Genomic DNA, 14,053 nt, shown 5'->3' with positions numbered 1-14,053 from the left:
TTTGGTTCCTTTACATCTTCTCTCCCAATGAAAGCGTGATTTTTGACCCAATTTTCAGATTTATTGAAAAAGTCACCACAATTGGAAGCTGGAACACTGACTGGAAATGAGATGATATTGTGAGATTATTGATTTGTTGTAGGCAGAGTAACAATTTTGTGGCAAGTTTTTAAAAAGAGTCTTTAGAGATTCATATTGAAATATTTATGGATGCAATTATATGATTTTGGGATTTGCTTTAAAATAATATATTTGGAGGGAAGGGAAGTGATTGGGCATGTAAATGAAACAGGATGGCCTTGGGTTGCTAACGTTGAAACTAGGTGATGAGCGCACGGGGAATCATTATATTATTCTAGACTTTTTGTATGTGTTTGAAATTTTACACAAAACAAAAACTAAGAGAACATGAAAAGGCTGGATTCTCTCCATTTTGTACTCACTTTCCTTTTGTCTGCCTAGTCTATTTTTTGTCCGCTTGCCTTCCATCGCTGAGCACTGAGACCTCAGAAGACAGGGGGCACACTCTGTCCTGTGTCTCAGAAGTCTTAAGTAGGAGGGGCTTTGAGCATGCCCTGTAAGATCAAGGCTCTCTTAGGGTGTACCAGATGAGATGTGCACACGGTCTGTTTTCACCTTGCATGTGACACGTGTCAAGTGTACTGTTTACCAGGGACATCAAAATGTTTCCCACATTATTTCTCATTACATTGGATAGGAGACAAAACAGACAGAATCTTCACATTAGAAAAACATGACCCATCAGAACCATGATCCTTGTTACAGAAATGAAATCTACCCTCAGCGATAAATACATGTCCTGGATGGCTCAGCCACTCCAACATGCACCAAATTCCTACCACGTGTGGATTACTACACTGGGCCCTGGGAAGGATAAAAACAAAGCAGAACAACTAGTTATGGTCTTGGGGAAGCACAATCCCAAGGCAGGAAGTCAGACTATAGGTCCAGGGATGACTTGAAGACACTTATAAACTAACATGCAAGTAAAAAGATGGAGCTAGGACAGTGCAGATATGAGTGATAGCTAATGGTGGTGGGTCGGCAGCTCCCCAAATGTGCCTGAGACTGTCAGCAGGTGCTCAGTAAACATCTGCTGAGTAAACATTAAATGAATGAGACAATTAGGGAACCCTTCCCACCAAAATCTGAGCAAAGCTATAAAGACAAGAGGGATGCGGTCAGGGAGAAGTGGTGCTGGTTGTGCTGGATTAGAGCGTGGAGCAAAGGCCTGTCTGAGCCTCCAGCAACAGTTCTCAGCTGGGGTGCCCCTTCTTCCAAGCTCAGGGGTGTCTGGGACTAAGGAGGGATGTTTCTGCGTGTTCCATTCCTGGCAATTAGTGCCTGGGGCCAGGCACTAATTGGGACCTTTCAAAGGTCAGGAAGGTCCCCTATACGATGAGGAACAGTCCCCTGAAAATGACAAGGGTGTTTCTGTGGAGGAACGCTGCAGCAAAGTGGGAATGAAAGACAGAGCTGACAGAAGTGGCATGGAGAACATTAGCTTCTGGGCCTAACCACAGGAAGTGAAACTAATTTAATAACAGGAACTTAGATAATTTCCACAGGGATATAACCACAGTGATTTAGGAAAACACATAAAATCTGCTGAACTGGGCACTGAAAGTTTCCCATTCTGGGTGAGGATTTGCCATTTATTTATGTTATGGACCCTAAGTTTGGCCCTCACCATACGGCTCAGCTTCCAACTACTCTTTCTGCCCTAAATACAATGATGAGGGAGTTAGGCCCATGTCCAGGCTTCTGGAGACAATCCACAGGTTACTGCCTGTCCTTCTCTGGATTCCAGTGTCATACAATCAGTTCAAGAGAAGAAAGAAGATCTACAGAGCTTTCTGTTGAGGACACCCAAGGAAGTAGAATGAGGCGGAAGAAAGAGGTGAGAAGCCTGAGGAAGGTTTTGGCGACCAGGAGCCCCTCTGACACCTCAGAGGATGGGGCTATCCTCTCTCCTCTCACTCCTTTCTCTGTGCCAGCCCAGGAGCACGCTCACCAAAAGCACCCAGCAGGTGATGGGCATTGTTTCCAGGTTTGTCTCCTAAAGGGTTCTCTTATCACTCAGCAAGATAGCTTTCACTCTCAGCAGCTACACGTGAACTTAACTCTGGACTCTTAACTCTGGCTAAACATACAGAAAGTATTTTGAACTCCCCAAAGGAAGGACATCATTTTGGCACAAAGCACTGGACACTGACTCTTTCGGGAATTACAAAAATCATAAGAGATGTCACTGAAAGTTCAAGAGAAATCTTTAACATGGCATGTGACTTTTCCCCTAGCCTGGGCTGTCAATATTTAAAAAGTCTATTGACTTTTTTCTCTCCTGCTTCTGAGTACTTCCCGCTGACTTCTGTGATAAGGAAGCAGTGCTTACTGAGGTGAAGCCTATAAGAAAATGATTTAAAAAGCAAAACAAAACAAACAAGAAAGAAACTCAGCCACTTGACCATCACTGGTGTGGTGTGGCCCGAGTGGTGGTACCTGCTGAAGGTCACTGCACGAGACTGATGCTGGCCACGTCCCCTAACACAGGCTGAGCTGGAAGCCTGGAGCAGGGGCTGCTTTCCTCTAGCAGATGGACGTGCTGCAGTGACTGAAAGGTCTTTTTTGGGCTTAGACATTGGACATCCTACCAGTCGCTAAGCAATGACTTTCTGTGATCCTCACTCTTCAATCTATCCCCTCAATGTTTACTACCACACACTTAACACTATGGTACTTGGCACATCGACTGCCTACACCATGAGTTTTAATGCCTGATTTTGACTGTGCTCTTTAATATGCAGTTATTCTAAAGCATTGCAAAACTTTAAAGGATGCCTCATCATCCATGAAGAAAGGACCTGAGAGTATGTTAAATGTTTTAAATAATACCTTGAGAGAAAAAAAAAAAGCTTTATGGCATTAGACTAAAAGTATATGCCATATACCAAAAGCAACAGCTGCCAAAATTTTTTTCGACTGCCTACTTTTTTTAAATATACTTTGGCTTTTGGACACTATTTTCTTTTACTGTTGGAAAATAATAAAATAAATAAACATTGGAATTAAATTGCAGAGAAAAAATTACTTAGGTGACTCATAACTGAAGCCTGAAAAATGACTCATAGTAAACTAGATGAATTGCCCAATTTCCTTCTTTCAAGAGTCATACGTTACAGCAACCATATTTCTCTCTTCCTAAATCATCTGTGCTAGTAACTTTCCTCTCATCTAGTTCTCAGCAAAATAGGTTGAGAGGGTTAAGAGAATCTTCATTGATCTTTCCTGAGTTCATTACTCATTCAGGAATGACTCTGAAGTGTAAGTCTAGGAGACAAAACAAGTTTTCTGCCAGAAATAATCATTTTTCAGGTTCTCTTCAAGAGATGACATCTTCTCTCTGTCTTCATTACAGCAAGCTTGGTGCTTGGCACTTAATCAGTAGGCATTCAGGTTTCAAGGTATGCTAAATAAATTACCAGTAACAATTTGTTATTAAAGGAAAATCAGAGAGGAAATGAAGTGCCCTTATTGTAACTGGGTGGAGGGTAGGACAAATTCATAGATATTGTAGTGGGGAGAACAAACAGAAGAGACTGAAATTCAGAGGAGTACCAGGATGATCCAATGTCTTTCTTACTTGATAGAATCAGAACTAACATGTGGACAACTCTATAATCCAATCTGAAGTACGTAAGACGTGCAAGTAATATGCTCTGCTAAGGCAACAATCAAAATAGACAAAGCTCTTGCCACACTGTACTAAGGGTCTAGAGGTGAGTTGGACAAAAAGATAAACATACACAAACATTCTAGATTATAGGGGCTAAGACTGAAGAGGAGAGGGTGCTGTGAAACACTGTGAGGGGGCCTCACCTGGAATGTAGTAGAGGAAGACTCGCTATGTAAGGGATAACACAGCTGATGCCTGATGGGTAAAGAGTAGTTACTGAATCAGAGGGATGGGAGTGGGTGGGGAAGGAAGGGCTCTGTGTAGGTCTGGATCCTCGCTCAGTTGAAGGCCCACAAGAAGGTCAGTCGTGGGGGAACTCAGTGAGCGGTGAGGATAGTGGCAGGTCCCAAAGGCTTTGGAGGTCAAGTGAAGGATTTTGAACACTATCCACAGGGCAATAAGAAGTCACTGAATGATTTACATTAGGGGAGGTTGGGTGAAGGACGATGAGACCTGTCTGTATATTTTTTTTGCATGTACTAGTGAATTTAAAATTAAAATGAAAGAGGAGGGAGTGAGGCAGTATGATTTACATTTTTCAAATATTGCTCTGGCTTCTGTGTGGTGAATGGATTTGGGCAGGAAGGGACAAAGTTTGAGGTTGTTGCAGTAATCCAGGCAAGAGAAGTGCGTGGTAGCACTGGATATGGAGAGAGTTTGTGGAGGTAGAACTGAGGAAATTCATGGCCAGTTGGATGTGGCAGGCCAGGGGAGGTGGCAGGAATGAGTTCCAGACTCTAGCCTGAGCCCCTGGTATGGATGGACAGTCACTGATTGGGATGGACAGGTTGGGGCCGGGGCAAAGGCAGAACTCAATTTTGGGTGTGCGAAGTTCAAGTTGCTTCTGGGATGTTCAAGCGGAGATGTTGAATAGATAGCTGGATACAAGAGACTGTAGCAGTTAAGTGCCAATTAAGTACAAAGCATCAATACATTGTTGACAAATGACTCATTAAAAGGAGATATGTGGCTAATTTTTCTGGATCTACATTTTGCTACCATTCTAAGAGAAGTGGGTTTCGGGTTCAATTGGTTAGAAAATATCGTCGTTTCTCCATCCCGCATACACGCAACCTTCATCTTTGCTATTCACAACATCAGGTTTATTTTGCTAACAATGAAAGCGGCAACTCTTTAGCAGTGATTTTAATCATTTCGCTCCACCTGTGTTAGGACAGTGTATCCACATTCAACTACCTGAGTAAATGCCATCACAGCTAATCTTAGATCTCTTGTGTTTTGCTGTTACTGATATGAAATTTAGTCCGAATCCCTTATCTTTGTAGGAATTCTGTTTGGCAAGGCCTTATTTTTTTCTTGCCATTCTTCTTCAGTTGAGACTTGTATTTATTAACTTATTTCACTGTTGAATTTCCTTCTACATCTATTAACACATTTTATGTTTCATTAACTTAAGTTTTATGTGGTTGCTTTTCATTCGAGTCCTAGTTGATGAGTCTCTTAAGTTTATGTTGTGAGCTTCCATTTGGTGTTTTTCAATCCATGTAGTAATATAAGCGAGACAAAGGAAAGAGCCTTTTCCTCTGTGATAATGAGCGCTTTGCATTTTCAGACTCCCAGAAATGATGTCTAGGAAGCCTTTTGTTCAGTAGCCTCTAACCTTATTCTCTTCTCTGCAGGGCTCAGACCAAGTCAGGGACAACGATATAATTTATCATGCAAATAAGAACATTTCTGAGAGTGAAAGAGGATACTAGCCATATGGGAGTTGGGGAGAACAGGAGAATAGTGCTTTTCTGAGCCCTCTGGGCTGTAAGGCTCCTCCAATAAAGATGACTCTGCACAGATATAAATAAGATCAGGATGAGAAGACAGAATTTCTGGGGCTGAGGAATCTGTTGATAAAGAAAGCAAACAGCTGAATGGAGTTAGCAGTAGACAGACCACTCTGATTCTTGGTGTCCCTGTAAGTCAGGCTAATGCTTATGTCATTTTCCCATTCTTCTTCCAACTGCTCCTCCACAGGGAGGATGTGAGAAGGTGATTTCTGTGGATGACAAATTCCTGCTTTTTGCCATGGCTCCAATCTGAGAGGTTTGTTGGAATACACTTCTTTTTTTATTAACTTATGTTCTTTATCTATTTTACTTTCTTTAAAACTAGGGTACACTTTCATCTTTGAAGAACATTTGACTAGTTTTTTTTTCCCCCCACACTGGATTGCTTAGGTTTGTTTATGTCTACCAAAAATGTGATAAATAACAAACATTTCTTGAGCACCTATTATGTCCTAGAGAAACAGTGATGAGGGTCAATAAATACCAGAAGTTTGCCTGGATAATGTTACCTCATAATTTGGATCCTGTTACCAACTGACTGGTTTGGGGGCCTTGCTTGAGGTCAGATTGTCAGTGAAAGTCCTCATTTGGCAACTAAATATTCTGAGAGGGATTAAGAGAGCATTTCTAGGACACTTTCCTCACTAGAGATACATTATGAACAATCTGTGACATCCGCCATGTGTGGTCCCTTCTGCTTCCAGGCCCTGGGAGTTTTTGCCATCACAAATGAAAATGCAGGGGCAGCTGCTAGGATCTGGGAAAAGAAGAGAAAGGTGTGGGGACAATGTGAGCACAGGCCATGGGGGCTGTCCCCTGTCTGCTGTGACTGACGTCATACTATCTTCAGAGGGGCTAAGGTTCCACTACGGGCCTAGAAGACGGTGGGCCACCCTGACTGCCACAGGGCAATGGTGTGGGCCTGAGGGTCACACTGGATTCCTGGAGAAGGCCAGTGGGACAGGGAGGCAGGTGTGGGCATGGCAAGAGGCCAGTCTGAAGTGGGAAGATGATGGTGTGAAGACCCATGGTGCAGCCATGCATGAGGCTACCAGCATTCGCCACAGAGGCGGGGGTGTAGAAGTTAGCTGGGTGATATCTGGCCCAAGCTAGGTCATGGGGGGCAACTTGTGCTTCATGAGACGTGGCATTGTTGTCCCATTGCAAGTAGCTGCTTCTACTTGGGCAGCTGAACACTTACCCTGTGAAGGGCCAAACTTAGGGAGGCTAGATACCAGCATCTTGAAATAGGAAGTGGGTACCAGTTACATCTTGAAATAGGAAGTGGGTACCAGTTACCTTTTCTACAAGGTCTAATCCACAACACATGGCACACAAATGCTTGACAGATATAACGTCACCAGATGATCAAGCCCTAAAGGTGCCTATCTTGAACCCCTGATGGGAGATGGATTAGCTTTTATCTCATTCATTCATTCAATCTGATCTCATTCCAAAAATGTTTTGTGTCCAAGGATGAGAACTCAAAATTGGCAATGGGATTTTAGTCTTTAACATAGATTCTAAAGTTTATTCAAGATTGTGTTACTACAATTACAAACCAAGCATTCCTTTTTTTTTTCTTTTTTTTTTTTAAGGAATGAACAAAGCAGTATTTTGCTTTTAAATAGTCATCATCTTTCAATTGTGAATACCCTTTTAGGTCAAAGAATCCGACAAATCTTTGCTAAACTATTATTTTGTTAAAAACCAAAATGGCACCTTCTATGAAACTGCTTTCCTTATAAGAAATTAAATTTTTCCTTGTGGTGTTTTTCAGTCACAGCTTCTATCAAGGTACTAAATAGGTGACTATTTGTGGCCCCTGCTGGACAGGTGGTAAACTACTAGTCTCTAATCTTCTGGTCCAAACATAAATATTTTGTCCTCTTAAAGAATGTTCACAAAACTCAATCCTCATTAATTATGAGCTTGGTACCTATGTTCTCAAAATGTTTAGGTTGCTTTGTAAAGAAAGACATGACAGAGTTATGCAAATAACAATATGTAACATCTAGCCAAAACCCTTTAGTTTTCAAACTTTATCTTCATTGTATGCATGTGAGACATAATCGGGGATATAAGTTTAAATTCCATGTCCCCAATTTTAGTTATAATTTTCAATTGTCCAAGTGGTATGTATTCATTATAAAAAAAATTAGTATACATAACAAATGAAACCCCCCAAACAACAAATCAACAAAAAACAACCTCCATCTCACGTCTGAGGAAACAGCTACCATTAGCAGTTTGGTGTGACTCTATCCCTATTTCACATGTAACCCCCAAATCAGGGCTGTCTTGGGGCCAGTCTGAGCATGCTGTTGCATCCAGAGAAATATAAAAGTGCTATGAAAGCCCTGAAAAATAAGGTAAGTACCAAAGATTCGTGACCAGAGAGGGTCGAGGGGGGATAGGCTGTAACACCCCACAGAACACTCAGAATCTTCTTTACTCACCTGTGTTTTTTAAGTCCCACACCGTGTGGCAGTTGCTTTGTCTCTCTCTGCCTTCTCTAAAACTCCAGGCCACCATTCTCCCTTCCTCCTCCCACCTTCCAGATCTATTCTTCTATAACTAGCTCCTTGCCTTTTCTTATATAAATCAACTGTTTTGCATTTTTCCTGTACTCCTCTCATTCTATTACCTAAATAAGCAATTTTTTGAAAGTTCCAGGAATGCAAGTAAAGATGTTAAAATGTATACTTTCATGGTTTTACACTCATATATATACTTCCATAACATCCATTTCTATCAATATAAAATATTTTCTATTAATTTACTTTAGTATTTTTGTCCAGGTTCATTAAGATACTGAAACAGAGGTTCAGTACAGTTAGCTTGCTCATGGTTACAGAACTGCTAATAATGGAACCTGGCCAGCGAGGTCCCACAGAGCACCCCAACCCTGCCTTGGCTTCACAGGACCATTCAGGGGAGAGGGTGAAGAGATGGAGACTAGAAGAATTTTGAATTCTGCCACAGTCTCACCGCAGAGAGGACCACTGGGACACTGAGTGGACACTAACAGACATAGGGCAAGCTTTCTCTGGGGTGATGAAGAGGAAGTGTAGGCATCATCTCTTAGGTGTTTGCAAAAGAGATGGGAGGGATTCAGGTTTCTGGAACTCATCTCTTTTCCTCAAGAGGTTTACAGGTAGAAGTATATTGTTTATCTCAGAGCTGGCCAGAAACTCCTGGGGAAGAACTATTTTTACGCTGGGCTCACCGTGACAGGACCATGTATACAAAGGAAATGCTGGCCTGGGGCAAGTCTGGGCAGGTGCACAGATTGCTAAGGATTCCTCGGGCAAATGGTGCAAATCTGCTGATGCTGTTGGATGACAGTGGAAGATCCAAGTTCTGCAGTCAATTCTCAGAATTGTGAGAGTGGCAAAAAACTTTGGATTCTGGGATAGAGCACTGGCAAGGCAATATTGCCTTCCACGTGAGTGTGCGAGTGTGCGTGTACACGTGCTTGTGTAGCATCTACAACTCCCAAGCGAAAGCAAACACAGAATAACCATTGTATCTAATGATGGCTGAGCTGCTGGGAGATACTCTACAGTGGCAAAGTGGATTTAAATTCCTGGTGCATGGAGTAAGAGGTGAATTGGAGTATGGAGGGTGACATAATTAAGTTCCGCAGGTCCTCCCACAGCTTTGCGGCCTGCTCATCAGGGTTTTGGTCACTGTATGCTCCTGGAACTTATCTCAGAGGGCAATTTCAGTGCAAGCCAGATCACGAGCACCGTCCAGATGCTGATAGCCCATTAATGATACTCATCTTTGGCACGGTGGGTGGACACTAGGTTTAGTCACTTCCCACTTCGTTGAGTTTGCCAAATGCCTTTTGGAGCTTTTACCCAAGTCCTTATGTGACCTCGTTATGATGTTCGGTGGAATCCCACTCGCTTTCCACTGGCCACGGTAGGTGGTTGATTATTATGAATACCACTGGTGCCTAAGCTTCAAAATGCAAATGTTACTTTGTTCTTGCATAAAGACAAGACAGAAGTGACATAAAAATTTTGATAGTTTTGTTAAACAAGTAACCTGCATTTGAAGAACCAAAATCTAAGTCTGGCTTTATGTTTTACTTAAATGTCTCTTTTATTCAGACAAAATAGCACTATTTGAAGGTAAAAACAGGTTTGTAATAGTTAGGAAAGATTCTCATAATTGCACGTGCGAATCAATTATATAACAGAAGAGAAAGCTGAACCAGTTCTGATTGTGCTATTATTGGTGTTAGAATTTTCACATCTCAAGTGACCACTGCTTTATGGTTTACACGTGAAAGGGTTTTCACATATAATATGCTGTAATGACATACTTTTCCTTGAACTGCCTTGGACTTTTAAGAACAAAGTCCAGGCTGAAAGGAGAGGTACTGAGAGACAGGGTGCTGAATCAGACCTCCCAGAGAGAGATTCTGGCTAACTCACACTCTGGTCCTTTCCTAGTGCAGGTTATCTGACCTTTCAGGGACTGTCTGGTCCACTTCTTTAAGATGGCCTTGTTTCACTCAGCATAACCTGCTGGCTACAGATCCGGGCAGGATGGAACTGGAAAGTGCCAAGGGACACTGATTACTCTCCTTTTAGAAATAACAGGTTAAGAGAGTCTCCAGAGAAAAGCTGTGCTTATGAGATAACCAGCCCCACTTGGAGAAGATATGAGAAAACATGGACAAAAACAAAACTTTCCAAATGCATATCTGGACCAAACACCTGAATGATGTAAGTAAATCCTTTACTATGTGAAACCACCCAAGCCTGGACAGGAGTGATAGCATATAGTCCAAGGAGCATCCACGTTATACTTCTGAAAAAGCTATTGAAGAAAAAACCCATTAAAGTCACAGGACAAAGGGCTATTCCTCTGACTTAAATAATAATGTCCCCTGGAGGGAGAATTCTACTTCCTTTGCCAAACAGCAGCCCTCCTGGCAGCTGCATTTGAGAGAAGCATGCCTATCAACCAATGACATGTGGCCCTTCTTCTGGTCTCTCAATGGAGAGTCTATTTTGGTGGTACTGATATGCACCATTAACAAAAACTTGGCTTAGCTCAAAAAATCTATCTCCTTCCATGAATTCTTCAACTTAACAAAGCAATGATTCTCATTTTTATGTTAATTATGTTTGTCCAAATTTAATGGATCATGTTTTAATTTTTACATAATTTTTCCATTTTTCAGATTTCTATTTGGGGTCCTCAGACTGAAATTAGTTACATCGTATGGTCCAGGCTGGTTGGACACAACCAAACCTACATAAATCAATCAGGCCCCAGAGGAGGTCTGAAAAAATATTTTAGGAAACAGGACATGGGCCTTTTATACCTCTGTGCTCAGTGACATTTAAGCTGGCTGACCATTTCAATTTTGGAAATTACAGTTCATTAACATGATAAATAGGCAATCACCTTTTTGTGTATCTCCACCTATGCTAGTGCTTTTCACAAACATTTATAAAGAGTGGCACAGTATAATAAAATCGGCCATCATAAAAGGATTTTGCATTTGCTTCTGGTGACAGTAAAATTTTATTTAGAAAATATGATTACTTAACTAAGTTTTGAGACTTAAAAAAGCAAACAAAAACCTTCTGTTGAACATTTGGGTTTTACCGATTGTGACTGAAGGGTCAGATATACGAATACTTCTATAATTACTTCAGATAGAGATGAAAAAGATCAGACAGGCAGTAGTTTGCAATTACAGTGACTGTTCTGTTTTTATATTAAAAATAAATCAATGTATCAATCAGTATGATTAAATTGGGTATTTAGCTTAGGTGCTTGAAACAAGATTAAAAATAAAAACAAAAAACTACTTTTTTTTTCTATTTTGCTATTAGGTTTAATGTAACTAATACTATATACTTCTTTTGTATAGTCATTGAGGGAAGGGCATATCCTGGCATTTAAAATTTACTTTAAATTTTTGAGGCTAACTTATCATAATGAATATTACTAATATGCAATTTAAGACCAATAAGCCCATGTTTTGCACAATGTTTGGCGCTTATTAGGCATTCGAGATTATTCTCAGAATGATTTTTACATAAAAATTTTCTAGCTCTCGTTTGGCTACCAATAATATCTACAACAGAGTTCAATTCTAATGTGGGAGAAACTTGATTTTGGAGCCTTGCCCCTCAAACCTGGTCCTGATTACTGCTTCAACTCCTGTTTATATAATTCTACACAATTTTGGCAGGATTCAAGAGCACATACCAGGGTGTTGGCTTTTAATGAATCTCCTGGGACGTGAATGTCAAGCCGACTGGATGAACTCTGGCCATAAACCCCAGACAAGCACAATGACTGTATTTATTCAGACTTGGCTGCCTGCATGCAGATCGACTCTGCGGGTAATAAATTTTCACAGGCCAAGAATTTCGGCATCGACCAAGCTGATCCTGAGAAGAAAAACGCACCCAGGGAAGTGAGGTTGGGCTGAAAAAACCTCCTATGTTTTTATTCCACGTCTGTGCATCATTCGGCTAATTTGTTTGGTCACTGATTGACATGCACAGCCAGAGGTTCTTTTTAAAAGCTCTGCTTTCTGTTATGCAATTGTCATATTAAAAAAGGATAAAGGGAAAATTGAACAGCACTCATTGCAATGAGTAATCTGCTTTTAATATGACACCACGCTAAGGAGCACAGATGTGACACGAGAATGTCCCTTGTGCCTTGAGCAACCCAAGGTAACAAAAACCAAGAAGAGCAACTCAGTGCTTGGGGCCCCTCCCCTACAACCCTGACATCTGGATGTAGCCAGCCTCTCGGTTGACACCGAAATCTTCTTTGAGAGACAACCAGTACTCCACATGTTAGAGTAAAGCATGTATTGGCTTACTGACTCAAAGATTTGTGTTAATTACCTAGATATTTATTAAATTAATTGTGCTCTCCAAATATTGATTGAGGATTAAAGGGGGACTTTTTCTTCATGGTGAGAAGCAAATTATGCCAGTAGGAGAATTTCCCTCTACAGATTCTATCCAATGATCATAGCCTGCAAAATTAAAATTGTCAGTTTAAGTGGATAAACCATGCTCGTTTAAAGAGAAAAATGCAGTTACATAATTAAAATGAAAAGACTGCCTAATGTGTGGATAATGTAATTACGGGAAGCTGCAGGCACATACATAGCCATCCAGTTTGGAGCCTGCTCCCTCACTTTCCCTGAGTTTGTACATCTGTCATCTCTGAAATGTCTGTAGCCGACACTGTCTCAGCTGCTCCTTGCCAATGAGCTTTAGCCTTGGGTCCCTCTCCTCGTGCCTTCGCCATCGTAATTTCATCTAGATATTTGCTGTTGCCCAGCTCCCAAGCTTACCCTCATGTGAGAGGCAGAGCTGTTTTTCTAAACAAATGGGAAGACATGGCAACAGAACTCATCTCTCCCTTTCCAAATCCTTTTAAAAAATTCCTTTGGTACTTAGTACTTTCAGGAATAATTCTTGTCATTTCTTCACATTCTTTCAGGGATACATTGGCCTTTGGAATTGTTAAAACCAAGAGGACAGAAAAGTGGATCAAACCAACTGCTACATGTATCCTGTGTCTTTCATTTACCCAAATGAGAAAAATGATTCTCACATCGTTGGTCCTATTTCCAGTTTGAACCTCATCAAATGTGAAGATTATAGGAGCAAACATGAGGATATGCTTCCATCTCAATTATACCTCCAAAGTTTTGGGTAAACACTGCACGATCCCAGCTCTAGAAGTTATAATCAAAATTCAGCTATCCTTGAAAGGAAAGGCTGTGAGAAACCCATTCTCTCAGTTTGGGAGACTTCTGTCTGAGATAACTTCTGAAAACCTGTAAGTTCAATATGGCTTCACATTAAGCATATTTAAGAAGCGGCTTTAGACATTCCTATAGAGACTGAATAAATGCTTTTCTCCTCAATAGGCAGATTATTTGTGCATTACTCTTTCGCCAACTTATGATCTTGGGTCTTCTGTTTTTACCTTCTTCGTTATAATCTTTGATCTTCGGATTAGACTAATTTGAAAAATCATAGTGTTCAGTAAAAGAAATAAAGGTAGAGTGAATGTCATCTTTGATATTGGACAATGGACAACAGGAAATACTCTCAATTCATCTCAACATTATGCAGTTATTTAAGCATCAACCCAGCAAGTACTTTGCGCCTCTGCTGTGCCAGACACAGTCTCCCAACTCTGGAAACTCCTTGGCTAGTTGGTAGATATAGATATCTTAGAGAGTAAACATAACACATAACCAAAGTTATAATGAGATATAAGAAAAAAGGTTAAGGTAATTGTGAGAGGGACTAACTAGGGTCTAATTTAGATAAGGGGAAGGCTCCTTAGAAGAGCAGGTGCTGGTCGGGGAAAACGAGGGAGTTGAGGCCTTGCAGGCTCTGAGGCACCTGAGCTTGGCTTGTTGGAGCTGCTGAAAGAAGGCATTTGTGGTCAAAGTGCCACGAATCAGCTCATTGTGAAGTGA

The 14,053-nt window shown here is 41.1% G+C and overlaps 1 protein-coding gene across 1 annotated transcript in view; it reads right to left on the bottom strand.

The window, feature by feature from the left end:
• AFF3 (AF4/FMR2 family member 3) overlaps positions 1-14,053 on the bottom strand; it is a 397,189-nt gene that overhangs the window by 84,310 nt on the left and 298,826 nt on the right. The gene's annotated exons all lie outside the window — the stretch shown is intronic.

The sequence above is a fragment of the Pteropus alecto genome, unplaced genomic scaffold, assembly GCF_000325575.1.
Source record: "Pteropus alecto unplaced genomic scaffold, ASM32557v1 scaffold186, whole genome shotgun sequence".
NCBI lineage: Eukaryota > Metazoa > Chordata > Mammalia > Chiroptera > Pteropodidae > Pteropus > Pteropus alecto.
This window is presented reverse-complemented; position numbering and strand designations above follow the sequence as displayed.